Below are 19,024 nucleotides of genomic sequence, written 5' to 3'. Positions count from 1 at the left end.
GTGATGGGCCAGATAAAGCTCAATCAATCTCTTTTCTGGGAAACGGGCATAATCTGGTTCCTACCCCTTAAGGTGCCGGGGGCTTTTTTTTTTTTTTTGGCCAGTCCTGGGCCTTGAACTCAGGGCCTGAGCACTGTCCCTGGCTTCTTCCCGCTCAAGGCTAGCACTCTGCCACTTGAGCCACAGCGCCGCTTCTGGCCATTTTCTGTATATGTGGTGCTGGGGAATCGAACCTAGGGCCTCGTGTATCCGAGGCAGGCACTCTTGCCACTAGGCTATATCCCCAGCCCGCCGGGGGCTTTTGAATGAGATGTTGTATGTGGAGAGATTAGCACTTGGGGCCATTGGCCAGCATTGGGTCGATCTATGTGCCATGTGTCATTGTTAACAACCTGGCCAGCTTCTGGGCCAGCGTCTGTTCAGATCTGAGTCCTTATCCTCCAGGACTCTGAGCCATTCCAAGAGAGGGGTCACAAAAACAAACGAGGCTCATGCAAGCCGATGGTTGGTAAACGCAGGGAATGGCACTATGGAAATGGGCCAGTGCAGCTAACTGGGGCTTGCTTCATGTCTCCTTCCTCTCAAAAGCTTGTTCTAAACGCACACTATCCTCTGGGAGATCTCAGGAATGTGGCCATGATCCCGGGAGTTCGGGGGACTCGAGGAGCTGGGGGTATTTATCTCCCCCAACATCCATCGGCGATACTTACCCAGCATGCCAGCTGCCCTGCCAGGGGCAAACACACCCCTGCTACAGAAAGCCATCAGTGACTCGCAGAACAAGCCATGAGCCGTCTCGTGAGGAGATAGAAAGCCGGTGGCAGAGGCCTAATGCTGGGATCTGAACCACTTATGTCCTCATCTGAATAAAATGTCCCTTGTCCCGGGAAGAATTGTCAGGTGGGTCAGCAGGGCACATACGCTTGCTGTCACCAGTTCTAGCCTTCACACCCTCCCTTGAACGACAGGCCACCGGTCTCTGCAGATGTGGTCCCCATTCGCTTGCCTCCCAGGGACATCTATACTCTCACAAGGCTCCCGAAAGACAGAAAACTCCTCAGGAGATCTTCAGGTGTGACAATGCCATTTACAGAACAGATATTTCAGGCTAATGAGGCGCATTTCTCTCTCTTCTCTCTCTCTCTCTGTTTCAACACACACACACACACACACACACACACGCAAGCACGCACACACGCACGCATGGTCAATAATTTCAGCTCATTCTTTTTCCCCCAAAGGAAAGTCCTCAATAGGTATAGCAAGTGTCGGGTCTGGAGGATGACCATTTGCCTTCGCGAAATAAGTGAGACCACAGTGTTCTCAGCGGTGCACACACGCCGCCGGGTCTGCCAGAGAACGAGGCCATGCCACTTAGCCTCATCCTCTCTGGGTCCCCACGTTGCCCCCTCCTGGGGACAGCTCCTTCGAGGTGACCATGACCATGGAGAGATTTTGGATCCGGCTCTCGTTTACATCCCGTGACCTCTGACACACTCTACCCGCCCTCTGGGTGGGGACGGGGTGAGGGCGGAAGGCGCCATTCCACCTCTAAGCGCCAAGCGCGCCTGGGAAGCAGAGCCTGGTGGTGAGGACAGGACTGTGGTGTGGAGAACTTCCAATTGCTGGGCTTTGGAGGGGCTGGTAGGTCTGGACATGGGATGGGGGTACGGAGGCAGGGGGCGGGGGCCAGGTGCACCACCAATAGATCCTCATTGGGAAGGGCTGCAGTGGAAACAGGGAAATAAGAGTACAAAGAGGGGATAGATAACAGAGGTTTCAGGGTTCTACTCCCAGCTCCTCTGTCCCAAAGACATGGCAGTGTTCAGTGACCCCCCCCACCCTATTCCCTTCCCTGCTTATGTCCCAGATTACCAAGACACAATGCCTCTTTCACTCAGCGCTCCCCAAACACCGCTTTTGTTCAGCTACAGTTTTACAAAACAAAATACAATTTCTCCATTGTAAATAAATCCCTAGACTCTAAATGCTCCCTGATCCAAGAAAACACAGGAACATGTTTTATCAGCTCCATGTATTTTTCCAAACAAGGGACATTGTTTCACCACAGAAACACTATTTTAAGAATCCCTTAGACGGTAAAGCCTAGACAGCACTCTTGTGGTGTGAAAATGAAGGTGTCACACAGGTGAGACATGATGGTGAGAGGAATTGGGGGTGGAGTGTGTGTGTGTGTGGTGGGGGGGGGGGTTATTTGTCCATCTTCTCAGCCCATTATTGCCCAAGGATCTTAAAGCATGACTTGTGTACCGGGGCCAAATTGGAAAGGCCAGAGGAGCCAGGCTGCCCTGGCTGATAAAGGAAGGACAGCCAGCCCAGAGAGGCAGGCAGGGGACCCGCTCAGGCACTGACGGGTCCCAGGGCAGGGAGACAGGCATCAGGAGCCAGGATCAGAGGGTGCTGGTCACGGGGACAGCAGTGAACCGGCATGGGACAGAGTGACTTGCAGCGAGAGCAGCAGGGGGAGATGTGGTTGGATAACTCACAACTTTCCTCGGCTCCCTCTCCCAGCATACTGCTGGGTACCTCTGAGAGTAGTCCAGGGTGCCGGGGGGCTGGGGGTACTCACCCCAGCACCCTTCCATGCTACTCACGCAGCAATCCAGCCTGCCCTGGGAAGGGGACAGGAACACCCAGCCACACATAGTGCTGGAAGGGTCTAGGAGGCTCATTATTCTAGGGTGCAGCCATTAACCAGCCAGGGCTGGGGACTATGGGGCTATGGCTAGCATCTGCTAGGATCCCAAACACCCGTGGACTGTGCCAAATGCAGTGCTCCTTCCCATATGTCAAAGCTTTGACACTACTGGCATTTGTGTTCTTCCCTTGGCCTCACGCATATTGGGCAAGCTCACAAGCACCAGAGCCACACCCCTCACCCTTCTCTTTCGTGTTTTGTTCCCTGAGTTGGGCGCCTCCCTCAATTGCCTCAGTGACCTTGAATTCTCAGATCCTCCTACCTAAACCTCCCATTAGCTAGGCCCCATTTATCAATGATTCCCGTTAGGACCTATTCTGAGATAGGACCCACACCTCACTTCCTTGTAGATTGTCCCCAGCACAGAACCACAGTCTCGCAGTTCCTGAGCCCACCTCACAGAAGCAGAACCAGGAGGTAGGCCTCATGGTCTTGCTCCCCACCCCCCACACTTGTGTCCCCCCAGTCAACATCCGCTCAAACCCCGCGGCCCCTCAAGAGGCTGGCTGAAGTTCCCATGCTCTCCCTGGGCTGGAAATCATCCACTGCTCAGGTTCAAGGGCACAGTATTGAGAGTGGGACCTGGACCATTGAAACCCTGCATCTTAGGAGGAAGAGGAAGGAGCCACAGAGCCAGTGATACTTCCTAGGAGGAGTGCCTAACTCGCAGAACACCTGCGATGCGACACACACACACACACACACACACACACACACACACACACGCACGCTCACGTCAGACTCCCCCTTCTGCCGTCTGCCCTCCATCAGGATCTGACTTCCCAGCCCTTCCACCCAGGGCTTCTGTTCCGCGGCTTGGTGTGAATGGGGCTAGCCCCCGCTTTGGCTGTCGCTGGGGACCGTGGGTGTTGGGAAGGGGGATGGGGGTTGACAGCTGTGTGTCTGTCTGCCTCATGTCCTGCAGCATCCTGGGCTTGTGTCTGTGGCTACATGCCTCCATCCTCTCACCTAAACACACTTCAAGAAGTGGCGCTGCCCACCCGAGCCAGGCCACCCAACTCCTTCCCTCGCCCCCCAGGGCTCCGGTGGCAGTGGGCTTGTTGCTAGGCAGCTTTAAGTCAAATGGAACCTTGAGACTGTTTTGCTGGGCATTCTGCTGAGCCTGGAATTCCTGCTACACAGGGCTGAAGAAGTGAGACTAAAGGGTGAACCCCACAGCAAGGTCTGAACCCCAAATCAAGGTCTGATTAAGCCCTGGATTGTCCGCTTCAAAACAAAACCAGGGCTCGCTCCTGTAATTCCAGCTACTCAGGAGGCTGGGATCAGAGGATTGCCGTTAGAAACCAGCCAGGGCAGGAAAGTCCGTGAAACTCTTATCTCCAATTAACCAGCAAAAAGTTGGAAGTGGAGCTGTGGCTCAAGTGATAGAGTGCCTTCCTTGAGGGAAAAAGCTCAGGGACAGATGCCCAGTACTGGAACAAAAAACAAAATAATACAAAACAACTACCCTTAGCAATGCTGGTGATTAGCAAGGAGACAGTGAACCGCCTGAGGATAACGAGTAACCCAATCTAAGATGGGGTACGATGCAGCAGGGGGCCCCGGCTGTCTTTGTCCCCAGCCCACCCAGTAAGGGGAACTCACCCACAAGACTTAAAGACAAGGAGCATAACCAAGCTTTCACGTCTCATGCACCTGTAACTCCTGCCTGGAGTCCAACGGGACAGAGCCTCAGGCTCCCACGCAAGCCGAGAACCTGCCCAGCCTCACGGGAGGCCTGCCAGGAGGTGGCTGGGCAGGAGGGTGGACTAGGCCTCCAGCGACCTGCTCTATAGTCCCTGCCATGCCAAAGTGCCCCATTGGGGAGCACTGTCAAGCAGTCGCATGAGGGACTTCAAGGTGGAAAAATGCAGCTCTGAAGACAAATTGATAGGCGTCAGGAGATTCCTGAGCAGCCAGGGCTCCAGCAGGCAGGCAATACAGCTTCTCTGGGCCATCTCACTGGCCTGGCCCACTCCTGGTCCCTCCTGCAGGGCTGAGGGGAAGGTGGGGAAGTTTGAGTTTTTAAGCTTGTTTTTGTTCCAGTCCTGGGGCTTGAACTCGGGGCCTGTATGATGGTCCTGAGATTATTTTTCACAAGGTTAATGCTCTACCACTTGACCCACAGCACCACTGCTGGCTTTTTTCTGAGTAGCTTAGCGGAGAGAAGAGTCTCACAAACTTTCCTGCCCAGGCTGGCTTTGAACCACAATCCTTAGATCTTAGCCTACTGAGTAGCTAGTATTATAAGTATAAGCCACCTGTGCCTAGCTTCCCTGAGCTCTTTTTCTCAAGACTAGTGCTCTACTACTTGAGCCAGAGCTCTGCTCTGGTTTTTTTTGGTAGATAAGAGTTACAGACTTTCCTGCCCAGGCTGGCTTTGAACCACAATCCTTAGATCTCAGCCTCCTGAGGAGCTAGGATTACAGGTGTGAGCCCAGCGAGGGAAGGTATTTTTGTGGAGCTTTGGGATGTTTCTCCAACTACCTTGCAGGCTGAGGTTGGTGCCTGACTCTAGACCTTGGTTGTGACTGACACAGAGTTTTACTAACACGTCGTGACCCACCAAACCCATTCTGGCTGTGTGTGTTGGAAGGCAGAGAGAGGACGAAGAAAGGCACAGATACTAACAGGCGAGTCAGAATGCCCTGCCCATCTCTCTGAAGTGATTCCAGCCATTGCCCATGAAAATAAAAAGAGCAAGAAGCATCTGAGAAGAAGGCCTGGGATGTGGGGAGCGTCAGAAAAGCCCATCGGGGGAACAGAAACAATTGCAGCAACTCTTCAAGTAGAACAATTCTTGTATTATTCTGAGGTGATCCAAATTCTTGAGAATCTGGGCGAATTTCAGAGAGAATTAATGCTGCTGTTTATCCAGCATGTTGAAATGCTCCATGAGACGTGGAGTAAGTTTTAAGAAGCTATGTTTCATTCTGATACAAAGGGGGCTGGGGGGGGGCGGTGGTTCACGTGAATCTGGGTAAGTAGAAAGCAGGTTACGGCGGTCATTTTCAGTGGCTAAAGCAGAGAACGGCAAAGGCACGAGGGCTACCAATTGGATCTCAGCACAAACCAGCGCCGCCTTAAGCCGCATGGCAAGAAAGCAAACGAGTTCATTGTCAAGCACGGTGTTCTCCTAGGGCCTGGGAAACGGGGGAGAGAGATAGCTCGCATGTGCGGTTACTCAACACATCTTTAAAACTGAAAATACTCGTTCCCATGCGGAGAAGTTTAGCACTTGGAAAGGCCACCTAGCAGGCGGTGGCCCTCTGCTGCTCTCCGTCGGGTAAATCCCCAGCGCCCACAGCAACTCGATGCCAAACACTAGTCAGTGAAGACATCGTTAGGGATGGGGTTTGGATGGGGGGGGGGGGGAGGCGGGCAGGAGTTCATCCCTGCTATTTTTATCCAGAACACTCCCCTTCCTTTCTGTTCTCTGGATTGATCTCCTCCCAGAAACCTCACCTCGTCTGCCCCCACCCCCACCCCACCCCCGCACCCACACCGAAATGCCATCTGGCCTTCCACGAGCTGCTTTCTCCAGCTCTAATTGCGGAGTGGCCCCGAATGCACTGACGTTTCCAAATAAACACTGTAGGGGAAGGTTGTCCAGAGTCGGTGCGCAAACAGCAGCCTGTGCGGCCAAGAGGAGCTCCACCATGTGCGAACAAAGCGTCTCTCCCAATAGGCCCGGCAAAGGATGGCGAGGACTCGAGGGTCCTGGCCTATGAACATGAATTCAAATGGCCAGGAAGCGAGATTGGGTCGACCCCATCCCTTGGCCTGGGCCTGGCTGGCTGGGAACCACACTTACAAGGTGGAAATGGCCATCTATCTCACTTGCCTCCCAGCGAAGGCTGAGGCATGACGGGCTTCGCTTGCCCAAGGCTGATGTTTAGGCAACTCCAGCAAGGAGCCAAGCTAGCCATCCTCGGACCGCCAGGGAAGGGGCAGAATAAACCCTCTGGCCTCTCAGAGGCGTGCGCATTCCAGGTGCTGCAGCCAGGTCCCAAAGAAAACGGATTCTAAACTCGGAGAGAAATAGGCCTAGCCATGGAAAGATGGCAAGAAACCCAGAAGAAATGAAAAAAAAAAAAAGTGCACTTGAAGTGGAAATTTTACCACTACCAAATTCAGCCAAATTTGGGATTTGGGCGAATTGGTAAAAGAGGTTTCCAAAATGAAAGGATGTCTACAAGTTGTTTGTTTTAAAGGACGTAACATATAATAGGGATGAAATCATCCTCCCACTTGAATGAGTTATTTCTTTCCCAGCAGTCCTCTTTCCAGGCCCTAGTAATTCAGCTGTTAATGGGCAGAGGAGAAGTCATGGGCTAGGTAATGGGTACCCCCAGAGCTGAAGTCATTTAATTAGCACCATAAATGAGAGCAGCCCAGGTGCTCAGGCATCATTAGCAGTGCCCAAAACACCTCCCACATTGGCCAGCAATTATAAAGATGGGGAGTTAAGTGACCTTGGAGAAGAATCCACCCTAGCCAAGGACATGATGGGGCCCAAGGTCTGGTTCTCCAACAGCCTGAGCAATGCCAGAGCCCCTGAAACTTTAGGGAGTCACCCGAGTTGAAGAAGAGGCAGAGACTTAGGCCATAGAACCGGGTGGTCCATTATGAGATAATGCTCACTGCACAGTAAGCGACCACCCCACCCCCAGGCCTGGAGGCCCGGTTGCCTAGGTTGGAATCCTACTTTGAAGCAAGTTCCTAAGACCTTGGTGTCTCTCCATTTTCTCCTCCGCAAATAAGGCTAACAATCACATCTGTCCGAAATGTACATGGGCTAGTGGGAGACACGTCCTTAGAAGAGCAAGTGACACGTGGGAAGCTTTACTACGTGTTGATTTTTCTTCTTTCTATATAACTTTTAATTGTTTCTACGATCGTATAAATCTCATTTCATGTTTACGCCAATCAATCAACCCTGATTGCTCACAGGAATAAATGGAATGAGATGCAGAGTAGGAGCAATAGCGATGGTAATAACTACTATGGCTTCTACTTCACGCATAGCATGTGCCACATTCTCCACTGAGATAAATGTATTATCAGGGATATGGCCCACAAACCAAGTCCAGTTGCTTTCTGTTTTAGTTAATAAAGTTTTGTTCTGCTTTGCTTTGTTTCTGCCAGTACTAGTGCTTAATCTTAGGGCTTCAAGCTCTTAACTTGGTCTTTCCTGCTCAAAGATGTCATTCTACCACTTGAGCCATACTTCCACTTCCAGCTTTTGTCTGGCTAGTTGGAGATGAGTCTCATGGATTTGTCTGCCCAGGGTTGGCTTTGAACCTCGATCCTCAGATCTCAGTCAATAAAGTCTTATTGGAACATACCACCCACATCTGTTACATATAGTCTTTGGCTCCTTTTGGCTACAATGGCAGAGTTGAGTGGTTAAGACAAAGACAAGATTAAAAAGGAGAAACCTAAAGTAGCCACTATCTGGTACTCTACAGAAAATACTTGTCATCAGGGACCCAAAATATGTTCTGTGTGCGACCATCCTGTCCCCAGGTTGGAGACTATCGGGATGCAGTGGGTGGGTCGTTACTGAGAAGGACCATCAAGGTCAAGTTGTCCTTGGCAGTGATGCTCTGAGATGTACTTTTCCCCCTCACACAGAGGCGGCTTTGTGTGTGGCAGGACGATGGCAGAAACACATAACCTGTCTGGGCTGTCCCCTGGCTTAGGTGGGTTTTCAAAGCTCTGAACTACCCATCGGTGATAGGTGGTAAATGGCGTGGTAATGACACAGCCATCTGTCAGTGCTCACACGGGTTCAGAAAGTGGAGGGTATTGGTTCCACATGCGCGAGGCGGTTAAGAAGCCTCCTTGTTGGAAAAGGGCCCTGGGTGTCCCAGTCTTTGAATGAAAGTGAGTCGCACGGCATGCTGGGTAGGGAAGCGGGAACATGGCCACCTGACAGCTGCGTGTGTTTGGGCCAGCCGGAACTCTCCTGTCTCAGTGGCGCTCCAGTGCCGCTCTTTGCACCTCCGGTCGGCCTGCTGCTGGCACAAGGCCGGCGGGGGCGGGGCGGGGACTCGGGGGGGCCACGAGGGCCCCAAAGGCATCCCTGTGTGCACCTCTGCACTGCCATCTCAGCCGCGCTTCTCAGCCAGCTTCCCACACCGCGTACCTCTGTGATTTTGATTCTCCTTTGGGTATTTACGTGTCGTTACACTGTGTAAATAAGAACCAACCGCCGAGGAGACCGAGGCAAGCGCTTCTGTATTTAAGGCACCCGGGCAAGGCCATTTTGCTCAGCAGAAATGAACAGAAGTCCAAAGGAACCGAAGGCCAGCGGCCCTGCCATTTTGTTTTATCCACATGGGGAGAAGCGGTGTGAGATTCCTGGAGGAAAGGGCGTGGCAGAGGATGCCAGCCCCTGAGCTCACAGATCCCACTGAACTCGAGGCCCAGTGTGTCACCATCCCCCACCCTGATGTGTGGACCCCCGGTGTGCCGCGCCCAGTTATGACCAGTGACCCCCCTCCTACCCCCCGCTCGCAGTGGCCCTCCGCTCCGTCCGCCTTCTCTCTTCCAAAGTGCAATGCCGCAGCCAGCAGCGTGTTTGTGTATCTCTGGACCATGTCACACGTGTGAGCGCCTGCAACCCTTTCCTTAGATTCCTATCTTTCCTTGAAGTGTACCCCGGCTGAGGCTTTTGATGGGGTTGTGCTCCTGACTTCCCCGCCCGGTAGTTCCTCGTACTGCGGGGCTCTGCATAGCTCACTGGCTTGGGGGAATGCGGTCAGGTGATCGCGGAGCGGACGGAACCCGCCGCGCAGGCTGCTTGTGAGTACTGAGGGAATGCAAAGCGGCTTGTATCCGCCTAGTGCAGAGCCAGGGCTGCACCTGCTAACCCTTCTGACGGTGGTTATTTAAAAGGGGACCCAGCGGCTCTAGCGGGCGTCAGTCATTAGGAGATAAGCGTGGAAGTCAGGGGCAAAGGCAACAGCCGTTAGGCTCCAGCTGAGCCGAGTTGGCCGCGTGGGCCAGTGCGGTGACTGGACGGGGCGCTGGACCCTGCTTGGAAAGGCCAACCTGCTCATGGGCTGGCGAGGGAGGGCGAGCACAGACGTCTCCAGACAGCTGAGCCCGAGCAAGGGGTGACGGGACACTTGGAAGAACGGGAGAGGAGGCAGTCATGGGTGCCATCTCGGCCTGTCCACTGTCAGGTGTCTGTTCGATCCACCTTACTTCTTCCTCTTTCCTGCCAGTTGCTTGTTGCACACCTTGGGCCCCCCAAGACCCTGGATGTCCTCCTTTCCAGTCATTAGCATTTCTGTATTCCACGCATTGTGAGACCCTAAGTTCCCTGTTCCAGAGCAGCTTCTACCCCCGCCATGTCCCCACCGCATGAAGAATGGCCACCTCTATCAGTGACCGGTCACCAGCTCTCAAGGAGGGAGAAGGAAGCTGGGCAGAGCCAGTTGCAGGTTTTTCTACTGGCATTTGGGGGTGCAGGGGGGAGAAAAATCCTGCTTTCAGGACATTTAGCATCCTAGACCCCAACCAGTTTTCCAGACCACGTCCTTACTGTTGTGAGAACCAGCACACTGGCCCAGGGCCTTCCGGGCAACATCTTGCCCTGATAGCTGCCACTGCACCTGCTGAAGATGCCCCACCGTCTGAAAACGACACACAGTCAACACCAACACGAATCCATTAACCAGCCCCCAGCAGGGCTTCGCATACGACGCAACCTGTGCTTTTGACAACCGCATGGGTGTTTAGAAAGGTGAGGTAAAATCACTTATGACCATTTCAGTTCTTAAGTCTAGATCTTCTGGAAACATCTGAGGAAAAACTCCTGGGACATCTCTCCATTCTAGGCAGGCGTGGACAGCCACCCCACTTCAGAACCGACCCGACCCTTGCATGGCATGGGTCACTACTACAACCTAGAGAAGCTCTGAGGAGGCCCAGGTCGGGGGGCAGCTTAGAGGAGGGGACCCCCAGAGGTACGTGGTCCTGCTGAGTTCCCCAGGGAAGTCTCTCTAGGGGAGCCAGTTCCCATGGCTGCCTCCTTGCTGCTCTAGAGCGAGCGGAGTGGGGAAAAGGATCACCAGCCATTCCCCAATCTTTGCCCCAGAAGTGCGCTGAATTCACCAAGAGGGCCTACCCAGCTGGGCAGGGCCGGAAGAATCTGGAAGATGATGACGGAAGCCGACGAGTGTAATTTCTCAGGATTTATACCCTTCCCAACTGAGAAACAAACGTAGGCACTCACGAGAGACAGATGGGGAATCTTTAAGAAAGCAAAGGACGTGATGATGAAAGCGATTTCCATTTTGATTTTTTACAGGCAGGGAGGCAGGGGTCGGGGCTCTATTCTCAGGCTCCTCACATATCCATGATCAAGTCACCCTTGGGCCTGTCGGTTACAGTTCAGACGAAGGCAGGGGACTCGGCCACATGAAAGCAGGTTTGGGGCGCTCTCACAGTTGGCCGCGCTCGCGGAACAAGGAAAGTCTTTCACGGTGGGGTGCAGGGCCCCAGGAGTTCAGGGAGGAGGCTGGAGGACCTGGGTGTTCCAACGTGGGGCTTCATACCAAGGCCACTCAGGTGGAAAGCCAGAGCTGGCCTGTGGCTTCCAGGCTCCCACCCCGGGTCACAGATGAATAGAGCTGATGGAGGAGTGGAGCAAGTCACTCGGTGAGGCGGGGAGGAGGGCGTCTTGCTCAGAGATAAGGCTGGAGTCAGGGAGGCTGCGGGACGCTGGGCGGTCAGCTGATACGGTCAGAGACAACGTGGCATTGTTGAGAGCGGGGCCGCTCCCTCCCAGACAAGATGGGGCCCGGGGATTGGGCAGCTTGCACGGTGCTGATGGGAGCGGTGATGTCCAGTGGCTTGCAGGAGGCTCCACTCCAGGAACAAATAACTGGCTCATGTTCCAGTCCACTCAGCCCTGCCGAAACGGTACAAGCCAACAGGTCGGGGTGCAGGCAGTGAGCCTCGTGGTAAGCTAGGTGCACAGTCAACACTCTGCGAGCAGACGCCATTTTCTTACAGTAGCTGGACCGGATGACCAGCACAAACGTGTGAGGGATACCTCCGCAGTCCCTTCGCGGTCACTCCTGTCCATGTGTGACAGTCTTCAGGGCGCAGACCTGTCGCCTTTGTTAAACTTATTCCGGTTTGTTGCATGCTTCTTTCTGAAGCTGTTTTCAAGGGACTCATTTTCTGGATTTCTGCTTAGATCGTTCACTATTAACCTATAGAAACAGCCCAGTTTCTACCCTGCAACCTTTCTGAATTCACTTATTGGTTCTAATAGTTTTTTGGTAAAGTCTCTTGGGTTTTCTGCATTTGAAAGAGGATCATCTGAAAGCAGAAAAAAATTTTACTCTGTGCTTTCCAACTTTTGGTGCCTTTCATTTCTTTTTCTTGCCTAATTGCTCTGGCTAGGACTTCCAGTGCCCTTATGGATGAAAGTTATGAGCAGCAACATCCTTGGCTGGTTCCTCTCCTTAAAGAAAAAGCTTTTAACTTTTGCCACAGAATAGAATGTCACAGATCACTTGTATTGATTCAGGTTCATTTCTTCTATACTTATTTCATTGTTGCCAGTACTAGGATTTGAAGTTGGGGCCTTGAATTGTCAACTTGCTTGTATCATTGGAGCCATGTGTCCAACATGGATTCTCCTAGAATCATCTACTCAGACTGGCTTCGAACCTTCAACCATCTGGAGATCAGCCTCCAGAGTAGCTAGGATGACAGGCATAAGCTACTGGCACCCAGCTTCTTCTCTCCACACTTTGGCGAGAGTTTTCACGGTGAAAGCATTTGTATTTTGTTCCCTGCTTTTCCTGAGCCTGTTGACATGATGACATCATCGTTCGTCTTTGGTTCTGTCCCCGTGGTGCATCTCATTTGTTGATTTGCAACGAATATCGAACCATCCTTTCCTACGAGGTGCAGATGAGTTTGCTTGGCTGAGATTTTATTGAGGATTCATGTTTCTGTTCATGAAGAACACTGGCTTGAAACTTTCTTCTGCACAGCTCCGGTATAAAAATAATGCCACCTTTATAAAATTGTTTTGGGGGTCGTTCCTGCTCTTCAGTTTGAGGGAAGAATTTGAGAAGAGTTGACCTTAATTATTACTTAAATGCTTGATAGAATTCACCAGGGAAGTCATCAGAACCTGGAATTTTCATTGTTGTGAGATTTTTAAAAAATTTATTGATTCAGCTACCTTACTTGTTATTGGGCGATTCCGATTTTCTATGTCTTCATGACTTAGTTTCGACAGATAACAGTTTTCTAGGAATTTAGTTATTCTTCTGAGTTGTCTGAATACTTGGCATTTGATTTTTCATAATACTTTCTTATAATTCTTTATATTTCATTGCATTTTCTCCTTTTTCAATTATAATTTATGTATGAGTCTCCTTTTTTATTGAGTGGTTTTCTCAAGAAAACTGATGTTTTTTCAAACCATCAGTTCTTAAATTCACTGATTTTTTTGGTTCTTTTTTCCTACTCTCCATTTCATTTATTTCTGATCTGATCTTTATTGTTTCCTTCCTTCTTTGACTTTGCCCTTAGTTTACCCTACTTTTGTTAGCTTCTTGGGGGTAAAGTGAGATAATTTATTTGAGACTATTTTCTTATTATAGCCATTTATTGCCATAAACTTTCCTCTTAGAAATGCGTTTGTTTCACTTGGTAAACTATGAAAAGCTGTATTTCCATTTTCATTTGTCACTGAGGAAAAATGACCCATGCTCATGAAGTGGCAGGGGTAATGCTCTTCAGCACCTGTGCTATGCAAGGCAGTGTGTAGACTCCGTGCAACTTGTATCAAAATTCCAACATTTTACACAGACATAGAACAATGCAAAACTTAACCCGAGACTCAGACGTCATAAGATCTCGAACTAATTTTACGAGGAAATGTAAGCAAAAGCTTCTTGAGCTAGGTCTGAGAAAGGGTTGATTTTTTGACATGTTTCCCCCAAAGAACTGGCAACCGGAGTGAAAACAGACAAACGGGATTGCATCAAGTTAAGCGGCTCCTGTACCAATGACAATTGAATGAAGAGAGACCCTGCACAATGGGAGAAAATAATTTCAAGCTATACATCCGAAAAGAAGTCACTATTTACAATATACAAAGAAATCAAATAACTGATTAACGAGAAAGCAATCCAATATGTGCACAGAGCACGAACAGACATTCTCCAAAAAAAAAAAGGCTTATGAGTGGCCAAAAGTATGTGAAACTCTGCCCAACATTTCTTATTATGAGGGAACTACCATATCACAATGAGGCATCACTAGACATCTGTGAGAATGGTGATCACCAAAATACAGAAGATGGTTCCAACCTAGTGGACATGTATGTAATTCCAGATGCTTGAAAGGCAGAGACAGGACGATCATGGATACAGGCTAGCCTGAAAAGGTGAGTTCTCAAAGAATAATTCAGGTGTGGTGACATGTGTCTAGTTATGTGAGAGACAGAAGTAGCAGCCTTATAGTTCAAGGCAGCCCTGGGCAAAAGCGCAAGACCCTGGGCAAGGCAAAAAGGAATGAAGAACGTGGCTCAAGCAGTAGAGCACTTACCTAGTCAGCATAAAGGCCTGAGTCCAAACCCAAGTGCTATCAAAACAATAAAAGACAATGATTGTATGTGAGAATGCCAACAAAGAGAACTCTTGCACACTGTTGATGGAAATATAAATCAGGGCAGTCTTCATGGAAAACAGTATGGAAATTGCACAAAATATTAAAAAAAATGAAGCCATGGTATGACCCAGCCATTCCACTTGTGGGTGTCAATGAAATCATATGCTGAAGAGTCATGCACATTCCCACAACATAGCATTCACAACGACCAAGACATGGAAACCATCTAATATCTCTCTCTCTGTCTCTGTCTCTCTCTCTCTCTCTCCCTATGTACAGATGTATGCTGCACACAATGGAATGTTATTCAGTTTTGAAAAAGAAACTCTGTCGATTGTGACATCATGGATAAACCTGAAAGACATATTATGCTGAGTGAAGTAAGCCAAGTACAGAAAAGCAAATACTGCACGATTTCACATCTAGGAAAGTAGCATCTAGGAAGGCCAACTCACAGGATGAGCACATAGAATGATGAGCCAAACTCTCCCTCCCCCCTCCCCCCTCCCCCTCCCCCTCCCCCTCCCCCCTCCCCCCGGTACTGGGACTTAAACTCAGAACACTGCATGTTCTTGGGTGGTGCTTGCCAACTCGAGCCATACCTCCAGCGGAGTTGAAGGCTCATGGACTTTTCTGCCTGAGCTGGCCTCAAACCTCAGCCCTCCAGCTCTCAGCTTCCTGAGGAGCTAAAATGACCAGCATCAGCCACCGGTGCTTGGCCAGGTGACAGCGCTTGAACTCCATTTCCAAAGGCATTAACTCTGGAAGAAGACTTAAGAATTCAAGTTCCTGGATTTATGACAATAAAGCACTTCCATCCTACAAGGTGATGCAGGATGGCAGCAGGGGCATTAGGAGGGAAGTAGAAAGAAAGCCACGGGGTCTTGCCCCAAGAGGGGCATTAGCTAGGTGGCATTTACAGAGGGCTCGGCGCCCGAGCTAGGCACCATGACTGTCCTCATGCAGTGCTCCCACTGGAGCACCAGGAACAAAGGGAGGAGGGGCGAGAGCAAGCGATCACTAGGGAGAAAGTAAGAACTTGTCCCCGGGGTCCTGGGGTGACATTGGCAGGCTGAGGGGGAGTGGAGGGACTCACCCGGGGTGGAGGAAGGAGGCTGGGAGGAGACATGGGCACATTGGTAGGGAGTGGGGAGGGAAGGAGTGGAGTGCAGAGCCCATTGTCTCACTTGTTCTGACCTAAGGACCCTTCTGCTGGACAAGGGAACCAAATGGAGAGTGGAGTGAGAGACAGAGATATACACACAGAGACAGAGAGAGACAGAGAGACAGAGAGAGAGAGAGTATCATGGCTGAAGGAAACCCTTTGCTATTAACAAAAAGATCAGGAATGGTGTGTCCTACAAAGGAACCAAACACATGGCGCAGACCCGGCCCAGCTATGTTTATTGAGGCATTATTCACAGGAAGAAGCAGCAAGTAAAAGAGAGGAGGGGGAGCAAGAAAAGCAAAAAGAGGAGGAGGAGGCAGGGAAAGAATGAAGGGGAGAGGAATAGAAGGAGGAGGGAGAGGAAGGGAAGAGGAGAGAAAGGCCATAGTCTGTCACCCTGTCATGTGAAGGTCCTGTGATTTGGGTTACTCTGGCCTAGGTTTTCAGGAGCACTCAGGAACCTTCCTGTGCAGACAGGATTCCCTGTTCTGCTCACGTGTCTCTCCAGCCGGGAGATGGACCTGGGGAGCACCGCCCCCCCGTGCCTGCCCTTGGTCTTCGGTGTCAGTTCCTGGGCAAAGGCGAGCCTTCGGTCTTTCCAATCCCATGCACAGACTCAGCAGCGAGCGCTCTGCTCTGGCTGGGTTCACGGCGACACACAATGGCCCTTTGTTGGGTGAGAGCTAGAAATGGAACAGTGGGGCTGACTCAGCAAGTCCTGTCCCCTGGGTGCACACTGACACCAGAGAGATAACAAACAGATTCTGGGCACAATGGGCTCTGGCACGTGATTCCACACGCGTGTGGATATTGGATTCAGCCTCAGTTCGCTGCTTAGAAATGAAAGGGCAGCAGAAATTCCAGGGGCCAGATTACACTCAGGAGGAGCTCCAAAGATTGCTGTGTGGCACCGAAACAAAACCTCAGAACAGACACGGCTCTCTCCCGGATGAGGATATTCCCGTAGTACATCACTGTGCGTTTATTAACATTTGAAATACAAATGTTACAAAAGTGGAGGTCAGCCTCCCCACGAACTGCTTGAATCCTCGTCTTCAAACACCTCATCAAGCAAGCAATGAGTGTCTGCTGGCCCAGCTCCAGGGCCTGTGGGTGAACTTACCCCGTACCTAGAAGGCCCTTGTGAGCCTCGCAAGCTGAAGGCCGACTCCCGACAAATCCCATCCAGGACCTAAGATCTGTGTGTAGAGCGCCACACTCTACAAGTGACTTTTCTTCTACTTAGCAGTTATCAGGCCTTCGGAAACAGATTCCCTGAGGAGCAAGGAGGCACAGGCATTATTCTGAAAATGGGATCTCTTATGCTGCCTTCCTGCCAAGAGTTTCCAGAATGAAGGCAGGGGGGAGGCAGAATCAAGGGGAGAGACAAGTAGCAGGACCAGGTGAAAGTCAAACCATCAGGAAGCTTCATGGCAGACCCACAAACCTTAAAAGCTGGGTGAAGCTTCAGAGCTGGCCCATTTGTGGATTCTCCACCCCTGTTCTGGGGCTGGAAGTGGCCCCTGGTGTGTGTGTGGGGGGGCGGGATTCCATGCCCCTGAACTCTGCACACATCAGCAGAATGTTCAGGTATCCAAGAAGTGCTCAGCAAAGCCTCTGCTGCAGAAAAAGAGGTGCTGAGCGGCAAACACAGATCTGAGGGCCTCTGTGTTGACTAGCCACAAATTGGCTATAAAAAAATAATAATAATTGCCAGTTGCACAGTGGGCCGTGAGAACTCCAACAACTTCCCATCACTAAGCAGTGAGAAACCCCGACAGACTTCTCTACCTCTTAGGTAGATGAAGGACACCTTGCTAGAACACTGGCCATTGTAACAAAAACCCAGAAGCACTTAAGGTTGCAGGTTCCCAAATGAAAAGCCGAGTCTTCCTATAATGGGTGTACAAATGGACAATGCAGCCACACACACACACACACACACACACACACACACACACACACACACCCCTTTAAATAGAAACAATCAAGGAAAAGCCTATAAACCACAGATCAAAGTGAACAAAGTTAAAAAGTAACATGTGAGAAGTCAAAGCATTGCTTAAAAATAAGAACACTAATTGATATCCTAAGAAAGGTAAGAGAATTTATTTTATTCATAAGATTCAAAGGGTATAGAAAAAAAGGAGTGGTCATAAAATGAGAATAGAAACAATCTTAAAGTTAAAAAGCACAGAGAATCTGGGTGTGGTGGCTCCCACCTGGAGTCCCTGCTACACGGGAGGGACAGGTAAGAGGATGGAAGTCTATGACCCACCTGGCAAAAACAAGAGGCCTTCTCCAAAAGTAGCTAAGCAAAAAACAGGCTTGGGCCGTGGCTCAAGTGGTAAAGTGCCTGCCTAGCAAAGCATAAGACCCTGAGTTTAAACTCATTTACCATAAGAAGGAAGGAAAGAAGGAAGGGAGGGAGGGAGGGAGGGAGGGAGGGAGGGAGGGAGGGAGGGAGGGAGGAAGGAGGGAGGGAGGGAGGGGAGGGAAGGAAAGGAAAGGAAAGGGGAAAGAAAAGGATAGAGGAAAAGAAAGGAAAGGAGGAAAGGGGAAAAGAAAAAATAAAGGGGAAAGAAAAGGATAGAGGCAAAGAAAGGAAAGGGAAGGGAAGGGGAAAGGAAAAGGAAGGAGAAAAGAAAGAGAAGGAAAGACAAGGGAAGGAGAAAAAGATGGAAGGAGGATGAAAGAGAGGGAGGGGAGAAGAAAGCAGGAAGCAAAGAGAAAAGGCATGTGGAGATAGGTAATTCAAAAGAGAGGACTTAAGGGAGAAATTTTTTTTCACTGAATCCTCAAGCAGGGTGCCATGGCTCACGCCTATAATCCTAGCTACTCAGAAGGCTGAGATCTGAGGATCTCGATTGGAAGCAAGTCTTGGCAGGAAAATCCATCAGACTCTTATCTCCAATAAACTACTCACGAAAAGAGGCTCAGGGACAATACCCAGGCCCTGATTCAAGCCTCAGGACCGGCAAGGAAAAAACCAAGCCTGAAGCATCAAAGCTATCAAATTGTTCGAAGAACAAAGGTTTCAAAATTCTGAGAAAATGAGCCAGGACTTTATCCCTGGAGCTGGAAATCCTGGGCTGCAGGCGGCCACTGGCTTCTTCCTCCCTCCATGCTTCTTTCAGCATAGAGCTGGGATTGCTTGGGAGTGAAAGCCTAGAGGAGCATTGTCTTGGGATGATGGCGTCCCTGGGTCCTTAACTTCAATCCCAGAAAATGAATTTCTGGACAATTCTCAGTGATAATGAAACTTGGCTGAGTTCTACTGAGGAAGTAAGCAAGGCAGTAGACAAAAAGCAGACCGAAGTTCATCAAAGGGCAAGCCAACTCGCCAGCTCCAAAAAGCAGCACGACTGAAGAGGAGATGGAGACTAAAAAAGCAAATGAGGCCATGTTAACAGGAATGATCGAAAGCGTCCGAAATGAAATCAGAAAACAATTCCAGGAATTTAGAGCGGAAATCTGGAAGG

The sequence above is a fragment of the Perognathus longimembris genome, chromosome 2 (genome assembly GCF_023159225.1).
Source record: "Perognathus longimembris pacificus isolate PPM17 chromosome 2, ASM2315922v1, whole genome shotgun sequence".
NCBI lineage: Eukaryota > Metazoa > Chordata > Mammalia > Rodentia > Heteromyidae > Perognathus > Perognathus longimembris.
The sequence above is the reverse complement of the archived record's forward strand: the minus strand, read 5'-3'. Positions refer to the sequence as shown.